Source organism: Schistocerca serialis, chromosome 3 (genome assembly GCF_023864345.2).
Source record: "Schistocerca serialis cubense isolate TAMUIC-IGC-003099 chromosome 3, iqSchSeri2.2, whole genome shotgun sequence".
Taxonomy (NCBI): Eukaryota; Metazoa; Arthropoda; class Insecta; order Orthoptera; family Acrididae; genus Schistocerca; species Schistocerca serialis.
Genome location: NC_064640.1, coordinates 371936648 through 371950689, shown reverse-complemented (window position 1 = coordinate 371950689; position 14042 = coordinate 371936648). Strand labels below are relative to the sequence as shown.

The 14042-nt window shown below is 41.1% G+C and overlaps 1 protein-coding gene across 1 annotated transcript in view; it reads left to right on the top strand.

Annotated features, from left to right (window-relative positions):
• Window positions 1-14042, top strand: part of LOC126470870 (nascent polypeptide-associated complex subunit alpha, muscle-specific form-like) — a 314837-nt gene that overhangs the window by 103802 nt on the left and 196993 nt on the right. The window lies entirely within an intron of this gene.

Below are 14042 nucleotides of genomic sequence, written 5' to 3'. Positions count from 1 at the left end.
TTAGTTAGGTTCAAGTAGTTCTAAGTTCTATGGGACTGATGGACTCAGATGGTAAGTCCCATAGTGCTCAGAGCCATTTGAACCATTTGAATTTGACAACTTCTGTGTAGCTATCGCATATGCAGATCTGAACAACAAAACAGATTTAATTAGGTTTTATTGATGTTGCTTTTCCCACACTACTTCACTTTCACTCACGCATTTTTCTATACTTCGCGTTTCTTTTCTTTGTATGGCTTCTATGCGTTTCATGTGCGATTTGTACTTTGCATGATTATCATTTTTATTATTTAGTTTTTTGGCATTGTTAGCAGGAACACAAGCTAAAAATGCGTCATCGACACGCATACGTTCCATACTTCTGAACACGCTGTGCACATTACCAGGTTTTTGACATTACCGTTGCATTTTTAGATTCGCCGTTTATTTTTACGCTTTTAGCGCTACAGTTGGTATAATGACTGTCAAAGACGTGGTGGAATTCCGTAGTTCTTAACGGTCTGCACGCACTCAACTCACTAATAATACGACTTGCTCGCGAGTAACGGATATCAGAGCTTAGATTAAAGCAAAAATAACAGCTCGAGAATGACATTCAGTTTGAAATGTTTGAATACGTAACTCTTCTTTTCCGTAATCAATGAGCAAACATGTTAATATTGATATAGTAATGATGTATTAATACTTTCTGTGTACGGCTCCGCAAAGTTAAATTAAATGTTAAGTTTTAAATATACAGTGAGTTGGAAAATAAACATCCCTGAGTGGGATGGGTAATTTAAAATCAGAGGATGAGATGCAAATCGCACTGTCCATGATACCTGTAGAATTAGCGTCTTTGCTTCACCGTGCCTCCTTTATACTGTTGCCATCACCTATCTCTTCCTCCACTACCCGACCGTACTCTGGCCTGGGTGGCATGTGGGGAGACATGATCGCTGAATTCTGGACACCCGCAGTGGTTCTGCCCCCCCCCCCCCCCCCCCCCCCCCTCCGTCCCGTGCGGATGTCGTTCTCGGCCAACGTCGTGACTCCAGTTGGCCGAGCGCTGGGTCTCACTCTTTACTGAGAATGAAGCCACTGTCCCTATTGAAGAGGCCGTCGGTCACTCGTATTTCAACAGCCTCCTTAGAACGAAATCCCAAAACGACGACGTCTGTCTAGCTCATCGCTATGTTCATATTTAATTGAATCCCCTGTAGCTATGCACTGTTCCTCAGTGACAGATTTGTTGCATAAATAAGTTCGGTGTTTCTCCTGTTCTCTGCCACCTTTCCTCGACTGTCCATAAGTCTGCCTGATGTGTGCCTTGCTTCGTTTATATGAAATACTGTAGACACGCGGTTTACGGAGCTCCAAGTTATCTTTCACCGTACCCAGTAACGTACACGTTTTTGTCTGACGAAGAACGCCTGCCAAAGAAGCTGAGCCACTTTAAGGACGTTCTCAAGAATAATCGATACGACTGGTGGCAAATCCGACGTCCTTCCAGGCAGAAGGTACAGTCCTCACTAATATAACACGGCGAGGGTGACAAGACAGTGGCGTATCTACCGTACACTGGCAAACTGTGGAACAAATTCGGCAGAGTTGTGGCTCGACGTAACGTTAAATGCGTTTTCCATCCACCCCCTTAAAGGCGTGCACTATCAGGTACGGTGAAAGATGACTCGGGGGCTTCTTAAACCGAATGTCTACCGTATTCCATGCCAATGTGGTGCGGCATACATCTGGCAGACTGTGCGGACAGCTGAAGAAAGGTTCCAAGAGAGCAGGACAAACACCAACGAAAACTGCTGCTGCAGAACACTGCGTAGCTACAGGGGACTCAATGAAATAGGGACAAGCGGAAGGGCTAAGACAGACCTCGTCGTTTCGGGGCTGTTGAAATAAGAGTGACCAACGACCGGATCAATAGAGGCGGCGGCCTTATGCTGTAATAGGACACCCTCCTCTAACATTACCCTTTTTTATAGCAACAACCGATACCATTTATACTATAGATTCTTGTATAGGTGAATATTGGTTCAAATGGCTCTGAGCACTATGGGACTCAACATCTTAGGTCATAAGTCCCCTAGAACTTAGAACTACTTAAACCTAACTAACCTAAGGACATCACACGCACCCATGCCCGAGGCAGGATTCGAACCTGCGACCGTAGCAGTCCTGCGGTTCCGGACTGCAGCGCCAGAACCGCTAGACCACCGCGGCCGGCAGGTGAATATTATCTCAGTTATTTAACTATATGAATTCATATGATTTTGTATGCGATGTATTATATTTCAGCTTAAAATGTATTAAAAGAAATTAATTCGTTAGTACTCTGTACATACAGTTAAAATTACTCTTCTTTTATAATTATTTGAAATTACGAAATTTCTGGCATACTTAAATTCCTGTTATTAGCTGCAAAATCTAACACTAATTATTAAATTTATTTCTCGACTCATTTAGAAAATAATGATATATTTTAGCGAATATTCTTCTTTTGTTAAGAAAGTTTGTAAACTCTTTTGCTTAGTAAACGCTTTGGAATATTGTGAGTACCGTAGAATGTAAGTAGTAGTGGGAATGTCTCTGATGGAAACGCACGTATTTAGCTAATCTTGTCAACAACAATGTAATTGATCGTTTTATGAGAATAAAAATTGTGAAGTCAGTGTGATGTAGAAGAATGGGATAAAATAAAAGAAAATCATAGCAACAGATAGTTCTTCATCAGTTATTTAGTCATCCGGAATCCACAACGTTAAATCAAAATTTCAGCCGCAAGAATGTACCCCTAGATGCAAGACTTGGTGCCAACAACAAGAAGAGAAAATGAAAATAAGTAAAAAGTTTTTCTTTTGTATCTCTTACGCCTCTCGATCCTTTTGAAAATAATGAAGCGACTAAGAGAATTTTAATAGTGATGTATAGGAGGATAAGATTACAATGCTCAGTCAAACTTGAGAACCAGTGCGAAGCCAACTCGAGTCAGGAGGTCGATCGAGAGCGGGTTCTGCGCGCTATGGAGGCGACAGCAGCAGTGAGGGAATGAAGCTCGCGCCCAGCATTACGCGATCGCGTCCCAATACCATTTTATCCGACGCGACATCCGGCCGGGTAGTGAACGAAAAAATAGGGAGAGGTGAGAGTATAAAGATGGCGCGATGTAGTAAGAACGCTAATTCAACAGGCATCACCTGGAGGAGTCAGAAAAGTGCGCTGTTGAAATAGCGTTTTTCGTAATCGACTGCCGCGGCAGGGCACACAAAAACAATAAAAATTGTTGACAATTACTTTACTTACTACATTAGTCTAGGCACACTTTTTTTGTAAATGTTTGATTAATACTGTTAACAAACGCAGTCTAAGACCAAAAAAAAAAAGACGGTGCACCAAGAAGGAATTATCCGAATGAGACGGAAAGCGATAGATATGATGTACATATACAGACATACAAATTATTACAGTTTCAGACAGACTGGATGATTTATTCAAGAGAAAGAGCTTCACAAAACTGAGCAAGTCAGTAACGCGTTGGTCCACCTCTGGCCTTTATGCAAGCTGTTATTCGGCTTGGCATTGATTGATGGAGTTGTTGGATGTCTTCCTGAAGTTGTTGTTGTTGTGGTCTTCAGTCCTGAGACTGGTTTGATGCTACTCTATCCTGTGCAAGCTTCTTCGTCTCCCAGTACCTACTGAAACCTACATCCTTCTGAATCTGCGTAGTGTATTCATTTCTTGGTATCCCTCTACGATTTTTATCCTCCACGCTGCCCTCCAATACTAAATTCGTGATCCCTTGATGCCTCAGAACATGTCCTACCAACCGATCCCTTCTTCTAGTCAAGTTGTGTCACAAACTTCTCTTCTCCCCAATCCTATACAGTACCTCGTCATTAGTTATGTGATCTACCCATCTTATCTTCAGCATTCTTCTGTAGCACCACATTTGGAAAGCTTCTATTCTCTTCTTGTCCAAACTATTTATCGTCCATGTTTCACATCCATACATGGCTACACTCCATACAAATACTTTGAGAAATCACTTCCAGACACTTAAATCTATACTGGGACCGATGACTGTAGCAGTCTGGTTCCTTTAATCCCACAAACCAACAAACCAAATCTATACTCGATGTTAACAAATTTCTCTTCTTCAGAAACGCTTTCCTTTCCATTGCCAGTCTACATTTTATATCCTCTCTACTTCGACCATCATCAGTTATTTTGCTCCCCAAATCTATACTGGGACCGATGACTGTAGCAGTCTGGTTCCTTTAATCCCACAAACCAACAAACCAAATCTATACTCGATGTTAACAAATTTCTCTTCTTCAGAAACGCTTTCCTTTCCATTGCCAGTCTACATTTTATATCCTCTCTACTTCGACCATCATCAGTTATTTTGCTCCCCAAATCTATACTGGGACCGATGACTGTAGCAGTCTGGTTCCTTTAATCCCACAAACCAACAAACCAAATCTATACTCGATGTTAACAAATTTCTCTTCTTCAGAAACGCTTTCCTTTCCATTGCCAGTCTACATTTTATATCCTCTCTACTTCGACCATCATCAGTTATTTTGCTCCCCAAATAGCAAAACTCTTTTACTACTTTAAGTGTCTCATTTCCTAATCTAATTCCCTCAGCATCACCCGACTTATTTCGACTACATTCCATTATCCTCGATTTGCTTTTGTTGATGTTCATCTTATATCCTCCTTTCAACACACTATCCATTCCGTTCAACTGCTCTTCCAAGTCCTTTTGCTGTCTCTGACAGAATTACAATATCATCGGCAAACCTCAAAGTTTTTATTTCTTCTCCATGGATTTTAATACCTACTCCGAATTCTTCTTTTGTTTCCTTCACTGCTTGCTCAATATACAGATTGAATAACATCGGGGAAAGGCTACAACCCTGTCTCACTCCCTTCCCAACCACTGCTTCCCTTTCATGTCCGTCGACTATTATAACTGCCATCTCGTTTCTGAACAAATTGTAAATAGCTTTTCGCTCCCTGTATTTTACCCCTGCCATCTTCAGAATTTGAAAGAGAGTATTCCAGTCAACATTGTCAAAAGAAGTCTACAAATACTAGAAACGTAGGTTTACCTTTCCTTAATCTAGCTTCTAAGATAAGTCGTAGGGTCAGTTTTGCCTCACGTGTTCCATTATGTCTACGGAATCCAAACTGATCTTCCCCGAGGTCGGCTTCTACTAGTTTTTCCATTCGTCTATAAAGAATTCGCGTTAGTATTTTGCAGCCGTGACTTTTTAAACTGATAGTTCGGTAATTTTCGCATCTGTCAACACCTGCTTTCTTTGGGATTGGAATTATTATATTCTTCTTGAAGTCTGAGGGTATTTCGCCTGTCTCATACATCTTGTTCAACAGATGGTAGTGTTTTGTCAGGACTGGTTCTCCCAAGACTGTCAGTAGTTGTAATGGAATGTTGTGTACTCCCGGGGCCTTGTTTCGACTTACATCTCTCAGTGCTCTGTCAAACTCTTCACGCAGTGTCATATCTCCCATATCGTTCCAAATTATGTCCAATTGATGCACTAGATCGTCAGAGTCCCGAGATGGGTGCAAGACCTTGCCCATAATGCTGTCTTCACTAATGAGTTCCTCTTTGAATAGAGCCCCGATGACCAGCGAAGACGTGTCTGGAAATGCCCCAGGCAACGGTGGGATGCTAACCTGACTACAGCCCTACGGCCCGACAACCAGGAGTGACAGTATGAAGTACCATTTCTTTTCGTAGTGGGACCCCTTTCGTTATCATCCGCAGGACGCTTGGAGCACAGCCTGTGTTGTTTCCTTTCATTGCAAGCCATCCTGGGGGCTTACATTTCAGCAAGGTAATGCCCCCTAGTCCACGGCGAGAGTTTCTACTGCTTGTTGTTGTTGTTGTTGGGTTGTGTTTTGGGGGAGGAGGTCAGAAAGCGAGGTCATCGGTCTCTACTTCTTGTCTTCGTGTTTGCCAAACCCTACCTTGGCCAGCAATGTCGCCGTGTCTCTCTCCAATTGAGAACGTTTGGATCATCGTGGGCAAGGCTCTTCAACCAGCTCGGGATTTTGACGGTCTAACTCGCCAATCGGAGAGAATTTGGCACGATATCCCTCAAGAGAGTATCCAACAACTGTGTCAGTCATTGCCAAGCCGAGTAACTGCTTGCACTTGATGTGGATCAACGCGTTATTGACTTGCGCAATTTGTGAAGTTATTTCTCTTGAATAAATCACCCAATTTTTCTAAAATTGTGATCGTTTGTTTTTCTGTACATGTACATCACATCGACCGATTTCCGTCCCGCTCGAATAATTCCTTCGTGATGTGTCGCTTTCTCCCTCCCGCCCCCCTCCCCCCGCCCCCATGGAGTGTACTTTTTCACTCACGGATTTAACTTGTGCGTCGAATTTTAATTAATATTTTTGACTAAGGTTTTCCGCTGTCAACCATGTTCTTTATGGGGTATTTACCTGTTTACCTGTGTAATGTACACATGCATATTATTATGTCTTTGTCTATTTCCCGCTCCCTCTCTTTGCTGTTCGCTGATCGTTATATACGGAATAAACTGATCATTTTTTAGTGAAAGAAGAAAATACTTCTTCTTTTGTAAGTCGTAAACGCACTGAAACCTACATGAAACTGATCATTTGCGTTTGTTAATGCTGTCGGCAAGACTGAAAATAGAGACCAACGAAAAATTCACGTAGATGAGTGAGGAAAGCTGCCTGACGATCTCTGGAGACTATCTGCAACATTAGTTAGCCGTGGTATCCCGTTTACTCAGGTACGATGCGCCACGGGATCCAAGGAGCGTACAGCGTAACTGCGCGCCGCAGAATCTGCCGGGTCTGTTCAAATGGTCCTGAGCACTATGGGACTTAACATCTGAGGTCATCAGTCTCCTAGAACTTAGAACTACTTAAACCTAACTAACCTAAGGACATCACACACATTCATGCCTGAGGCAGGATTCGAACCTCCGACCGTAGCGGTCGCGCGGTTCCAGACTGAAGCGCCTAGAACCGCTCGGCCACAACGGCCGGCTGCCGGGTCTGTGACAACAGGTGGCTGGGCATAGGTGGTAAAGTGTCAAGCGCTACGCTCAACCAAGGCGAGAGATAACTCGGAATGATAATCGGGAACCTCGCGTTGTTGTTGCACTGCCACAAACTTCGACTTCAACCGAACCTTAGTTTCAACGATTTTTGGCAGATAGAAACACATGGCTCAAGCTTTTAACAGCCGATATAAACCGGAATGAAAATGTCATAGTATGAACTGTAACTCCGATAAAACGGCCGCGTTAGATTTCGAAAACATCCACCATCGTCCTCACCAGCGCATTATGGTGACTTTATGGAGCAACAATATGCGTGTATTATAAGAGAGTGCTGATTTTTATCATTTTGCTTTTTAAACCCAAACATCAGTTTTGGCTGAAATTAAAATCTGAACTTTGAGTCCAGTATGTCCAACGAGTTATGTTCTAGTGAACTTATTGATGCCATCATAAGAATTTCTAAGCCAACTCAATTTCTGACAGACTATATACAGTTACGACACTTTTAAAATCTACATGCATGTCCAAAGAGACACTTGAAGCTATCACTTCTGCGTTAGGAGGTAGCTTTCCTTCTACAAGACGGTGGAGGCCGACCGAAAGGAGAACGTTTCCTTCTGCTACGGGAGCGGAGAGGGGGAGGGGGGGGGACGCTGTGGAGTCAATGCTGAAAATATATTTTTCAGCATAATCTCTGTTCAATGCGACAGCCTCACGTCACCTTACTGGGAAGGTCTGATGCCCGCATGCTACCACTCTACCGATCGACATCGGGGCCAACATCTTACTGCCTCAGTAACATCCCCGTCATCAACGTACAGCTTCGTGCGGAGTGTACCCTTCATTGGGCTATACAGATGGAAGTCGCAAGGTGCGAGATACGGGCTGAAGGGTGGATGAGGAAGAACTGTTCGATGAAGTTTTTTGAGTCCCTCTCGGGTGCGCAGACTTGTGAGAGACCTTGCGTTGTCGTAGACAAGTTCGTTTGCCTTTTTGTGGAGGCGAACACGCCAAAACTGTTTCTTCAGTTCCGTGAGGAAACCACAAAACACTTCAGAGTTGATCGTTGCACCATGAGGAAGGGCATCAAACAGAGAAGCCCCTTTAGAGTCCCAGAGGACAGTCGCCATGACTTTACTGTCTGAGGGTGCGGTTTGAACTTTTTCTTCGGAGGAGAGGTGATGTAGCGCCGCTCCATGGATTGCCGTTTTCCGCACATTCCAAAATTTCAGGAGTCATAGCTGTGTGCGGTCGACTGAAACGTGGGAGATCGGACCGATTTGCGCTGTAACCAATAACTGGAAGTATAAGTGTTCGTGTAAGTTTCTTTTTCAGGTCAAGAGGGAGAGCTTTTTCTATTTTACTAGAGCATGGAGAGACGCTCATACCTTGTTGTACGTTACAGTTACGTGTTAAGTCCAATTTAGATTTTCATCCATTGTGCTCCTAGATTCTTTGCTGAAGGAGAGCAGTTGATATTTGTCCCATTTAGGGTTAAAGGTGCAGGGATTCCCGATGTTTCGGGCTAATGAACCTAGAATGACAAATCAGTAACCCTTGGATTTTGGATAGGTTGAACTTTAACCCTATGTCGCCTATTTTGATAGTACACATAGGTCGATATTGAGATTATCATCGACGGCCGCTGTGGCCGAGCGGTTCTATGCTCTTCAGCCTGGAACCGCGCGACCGCTACGGTCGCGGGTTCGAATCCTGCATCTGGCAAGGATGTTTGTGATGTCCTTAGGTTAGTTAGGTTTAAGTAGTCAGTTAGAAAGAATTGGAGGTCATCAACGACCCTGTGGTATTTGCAGCAGAACAAAACTGATGTCACATTAGCTATGTACAATGAGAAGAGCCTAATACCGAACCGTGGGGGATACCTAATACTATCTGCCTCTATTGTGACTTCATGATGCCGGACATGCTGGCGAGACGTCAGGTATGAGGGAAACCACTGCATCCCACTACACGAGAAATTTAGGTTGCTAAGTTTGGAAAGTAAAATGCCATAGTCGACAGTGTCAATGCTTTGCTGAAGTCTAAGAAGAACGTGACAGTTGCCTCTTGTGCATCCATGGCAAGCTGTGATGTGCTGTGCTGCGATGTTTATGGAAGCCCGACTGGTATTCGTCTGGTAGATTGTTTCTAGTTCGGCAGATTGTTAGCTGGTCGTGGACTATACATTCTAAAGCCTTCGACAGTGCAAAAAGAATGCAAATAGGTCAGTAACCAGAGGGTGCTGTGGCAGCGTCCTTATTAGGTAATGGCTCAACCAGCTTCTGTTTCCTGGCCTCTGGGAAAACTCTTGTGCTGCTTATACAGTGGGAAGTAAATGTAACCGGTATACTCGTAGTACGCCACCACGCGACAGAGTCGAAGTTGTCCCCGCGCACTATGCCGAATTCGTGTTTCGTGTTTGTGTCGTACGCAGTTTATCAATCCGCAATAAAGGCTGGCATTATTACAGTTACAGTGTACTGTAAAAAGATTAAATGAAACGGAATTATCTATTTGACACATTAGTATAAAAGCAAAGCGCTGGTCTGTTATTTTTCTGCAAGAAAACCGTGGTCTCTTTAGTAATGTAGCCATAATAAAATCAATAGTTCTCGTTTCATTTCGGGCAATACTGTTTTCAGTGTAATAAACTGTTTTGTTATTATATTTCTACAGCTATGCACGTAAAAAGCTGAGACTTAACATAAATCATTATTCCTTGGTTTTAGTTGTTGATTGATGTATTAAAATGCAACGAAGATTTACCTCAGCTAAGGGCATATCGTTCAGTAGCTCTTGTTGATATCAAAGAGCCATCAAGAACTTGAACATACCTTCAGTAATAGTTACGGATAATGCCTCGTACCATTATACGATCCTTATAAGGCGTCTACAGAAGCTTCCTGAAAACAAGACGTTATATACAGGCTACAAAAAAAAAAAAAATTGCCACACCAGACAACTGTACAAAGGGTGACCACCTTTACCTCTACATGCTACAGAGGAACTGACAAAAAGATAAGGACACAGGGTTCTCAGGCTGCCATCATATCACTGTCACCTCAATTCATATGGGTTCAAGTTAAGGGTTATGTGGCTAGGAGGAACAAAAGATGCACTCAGGCAGCAGTGAGAGATTGACAAAGAACGCAATGAACCGAACTTCATCATCAGATTGGCATAATGTTGTAATACACACACATATCACTATCGTCGATTTGCATTAGGGTTTTGGAACATATACTGTGTTCGAACGTTATGAGGCACCTCGAAGAAAACGATTTATTGACAAATAGTCAACACGGATTCAGGAAATATCGTTCTTGTGCAACACAACTAGCTCTTTATTCTCACAAAGTTATGAGCGATATCGACAGGGAACGTCAAATTGATTTCATATTTTTAGATTTTCAGAAGGCTTTTGACACCGTTTCTCGCAAGCCTATGGAGTATCGTCTCAATTGTATGATTGGATTCGTGATTTCCTGTCAGAAAGTTGACACTTCGTAATAACTGACGGAAAGTCATCGAGTTCAACAGAAGTGATATCTGGCGTTCCCCAAGAACGTGTTATAGGCCCTCTGTTGTTCCTGATATACGTAAACGGAGACTATATGAGCAGTCCTCTTACATTGTTTGAAGATGATGCTGTCATTTACCGTCTTGTGAAGACATCAGCTGATCAAAACGAATTGCGTAATGGTTCAGACAAATTAGTTATATGGTGTAAAAAGTGGCAAAATTGACACTAAATAATGAAGCATGAGTAATAAAAGAAATCCGCTAAATTTCAGTTACATGACAAATCACACAAATCTACAGGCTATAAACTCAGCTAAATACTTAGGGATTACAGTTACGAATAACTTATACTAGAACGATCACATAGATAATGTTGTGGGGATAGCGAACCAAAGATTGCGATTTATTGGCAGAACACTTAGAAGACGTAACAGCTCTTCTAAAGAGACTGCTTACACTACGCTTACTCACCCGCTTATGGACTACTGCTGTGCGGTGTGGGATCCGCATCAGATAGGATTGACGGGGGACATCGAAAAAGTTCAAAGAAGGGCAGCTCGTTTTGTATTATCGGGAAATACGGGAGAGAGTACCACGGATATGATACACTAATTGAGATGGCAGTCATCAAAACGAAGGCGTTTTCCACTGCGGCACAACTTTCTCATGAAATTTAAATCACCAGCTTTCCCCTCAGAGTGTGAAAATATTTCGTTAGCGCCCACCTACATAGGGGGAAATGATCATCATAATAAAATGAGAGAAAGATTTAAGTGTTCGTCGTGAGACAGCAACCAGCCACAAATTTATTTTCAGTTCCTTTATTCAATGGGTACCGTTACCGGTTTCGAATCGTTATGAACCATCTTCAGACGATTTTCATGCTTTCATTACAACGTTTTTTTACAGATTAATTGTCCTAAAATATAAATAATACATAATTATAAGCACGCCAATAGATGGTTGCCTTACAGATTTTCAAACAGCTGAGCCAATACAAATTTTTTGACAGAGTTATAAATACAATTGACATCCAGTTCAGCAACAGTGAACTTACTTTATTAAATAAAGGTCTGAAACATAATCTTGGAGCAAATCTCAATAATCACAGTGTTAAAAATCTCATAGCCTGGACAAAACTTGCATGTGACACAGCAAAACTAGACACATGTGAGAAAAATGCACTTGCGTACAAGACAAATAAACTGATAATGAAACAACTACAAACAAATAATATCCGAAAAGACACTGAACTTATAGAATTGAAAAACATTAACAGCAAACTATCTGAAAGTAAAGTACTCATAGTAAAAGCTGACAAAGGAAATTCTTTACTCATAATGCATGAGAGAATGTAGAGAAAACCTTGCAATTTTTCCATAGCAACAATATTACTGAAATACTACAAAACTGTAACTTTTTACTGAATATATATGAAATACGTAACTGCATAGCAATGAATGCCTCAGCATCAAAACTGCGTGAACAGCTAAAGGTTCATAAAGAAAATTGTCCCATCCGCCCGGTTGTTAACTCAAAAAACAGCCCTGCATACTTCATAAGCCGTAAACTAAAAGACATGATTACCAAATACTATACATTTGAAACTAACTACACCATACATAACACACATGAACTCATAAGCTTAATTAAAGACATTCACATCCCACCAACAGCTAAATTAGCATCACTAGACATAGTCAACCTATACACGAACATCCCTGTCAAATAGACTATTAACATTATAAGAAACAATCTGCTTCAATATACGAAAATTAGTAGTGCAGAGATCTGTGAACTCACAGAAATACTTTTACTTACTCTAGAGCATAATTACTTTAGCTTCAACAACAAACTGTACCAACAACATGATGGTTTGGCAATGGGAAGTAGCTTAGCTGGGATATTGGCTGATATTTACGTCAACCATATAGAAGAAAAATTCTCCTTAACCAACCAGCACATTTCAAACAAAATAATCTACTACAGAAGATATGTTGATGACATAATCTTGCTTTTTGATGATACAAACAATGAAATTGATATATTAGCAGCAGATCTAAGCAAAATGCACAAAAATATTAAATTCACAGTTGAAAATGAAACTAATAAAAGCATTAACTCTCTTGATCTGAAGATCTGCAACAGTAACAATAAACATCAATGTAGTATTTACAGAAAAATTACCACCACAGCTGTCAGTATTGACAACTCATCTTGCCACCCCTGGCAACAAAAAATGGCATATTTCAGAGCGATGGTACACCGAATTAAAAAAGTACCAATGAGTGACACAGACCAACAAAATGAAATCAGTATAATCAAAACAGTTGCTCATGATAATGGATATAAACCCATAATAATAGAAAAACTCCGCAACAGAATGCAGACAGAAACCACAGATCCATTTCACAGCAATCCACATAACATGCACTCCAAGCCATATCCGTGTGCCACAGAAGCCAAACCTAAATATGCTACTCTCCCATACATAGGCCCACTGTCATACCAAATAGCAAACTTATTTAAAAAGAAAAATATCACAATCAGCTTTTTCACAAATAATAAGTTACAACAAAAAGTAATTCATGATGTAAATACCTCCAAGACTCCCTACAGTAAATCAGGAATATACAAACTCAAATGCGATATATGCCCAAAATGCTACATTGGACAGACAGGCAGAAGTATTGAAGTTAGATACAATGAACATATTTATGCTTTAAGGCTTGGCAACTTGAACAAATCTGCATTTGCAGCTCATATTGCTGAAGAAAATCATTCAGTGAGAAACATTGAGAACAAGGAGCTACTATGAATATATTAGAAATTGAAATACATACACACACAAAAACAGCACTCCAGAGTATGTCCTTAATGAACAAACCGAGTTTGGTAACACCCCTTTCCTGAAAATTTTCCAAAAATTATTTTCCACCCTCCAAAGCAAATAATATTCCTACGCCTATCTGCAGATCAAGTAGCAAATTTATATGTGACTACAATTCTCATGATGCTAAATGTAAATAAATAATGTACTGTCTTGCCTATACAGTATCAAAAAAATGGATCTACTTTGTAATTAATGTAACAGTATTTGCTCTAAAGCTCACAAAATCAATGTCTCTCTGTACTAGTGTAAAAGGCGTTTCAGTTGAATAAGTGAATTTATGATCTTTTTCCAAACATGGGACATCTTCATGATGTTACGATATATCATAGCATCTTTGTCACTCATATGTTTGTAAGCACTTTGTATTCTATCAAAGCATGTGGTGTGTGCTCGAAATCTTTTCTGTGACAAATCTAAAGAGTTCAGCGAGAAAAATTTACGTGTGCAACGATAAGAAAGCAGTGGGAATGTATTCACATCTGTTGGACGAATGTAATGAAAACAAACACTCCAAACCAACATTTCACGTAAGTCACGTCCAATGAAAATCTGTA